Raw genomic sequence first — 1,015 nt, 5'->3', positions numbered from 1 at the left:
TTCCTCTCTCTGGCTTCCTGGCTTTTAATCCCCTTTCTCCTGCTCTTCCCGCCTGTTGCTTTGGGTGTCCCTGAGTTGTCTCTCCTCACCTGTATCCCTGAGGCTGACTGCTCTTCTTTCCGGGTTCCTGGCTTTTAAACCCCTTTCTCCTGTTTTTCCGGCCTGCTGCTTTGGGCGTCCCTGAGTTGTCTCTCCTCACCTGTATCCCTGGGGTCGACCAAAGAGGGGGAGGCCTTCAACGAGATGGATTGACATGGTGGCTGCGATGATGGGCTCAAGTATAGCAGGGATTGTGGGGCTGGCGCAGGATCAGGTAGTGTTTGGTTCTGCTGTGCATTGGGTCGCTATGAGTCAGAAACAACTCGATGGCACTTAACAACAACAGTCTGACTTCAATATTTAGATTTTGAAAATCATAGTTAATAAAAATTGAATAAGTTTGATGTTGGTTATCTGTAGTTTTATAACAAAAATACAATATCAAAGTTATTAATGAACTGTTAATGCTTTTGTTTGTTCGTGATAAGCATAATGATCGAGAAATGGAATTAGTAATAGAGATCAAAGTAAATGTTTTTCTGTTGTAATCAAACATTCAAAAATATAGAAATTGATCCTTAATCCCCTATTATTTTTATGAATAGAAACAGCATACATTTTTAATATTTGAAATTTTTACATGATTTTTAGAATGGGTTCTTTATAAATCCTTAATAAAATGTTAGGTGATATTATGATGCATTATGGAAAATAACCATCAACCACCAACATACACCCTCTATAATCTGTCTTGATTTGGGTAGTCAATTCTTGTTAATGAAATATTGCTCATTGTTTAGATTTTGCTGTTCTGCTTTAAGAGGCAGTGATGTTTCTTAACTGTGATTGTCTTTCAAATGGCAATTTGATTTGTTACTGAAAGAATACTTTATTCTCCCTCTGTCCTTCTTCTTGTCCATTTACAAATTAAACTGGAAAACCATTTAAATAAATGAAAATGCATTTAAATAAAAAA

This window comes from Orycteropus afer, unplaced genomic scaffold (genome assembly GCF_000298275.1).
Source record: "Orycteropus afer afer isolate SDZICR_OR568_19922 unplaced genomic scaffold, OryAfe1.0 scaffold00102, whole genome shotgun sequence".
Taxonomy (NCBI): Eukaryota; Metazoa; Chordata; class Mammalia; order Tubulidentata; family Orycteropodidae; genus Orycteropus; species Orycteropus afer.
Note: the sequence above shows the minus strand (reverse complement) of the source record.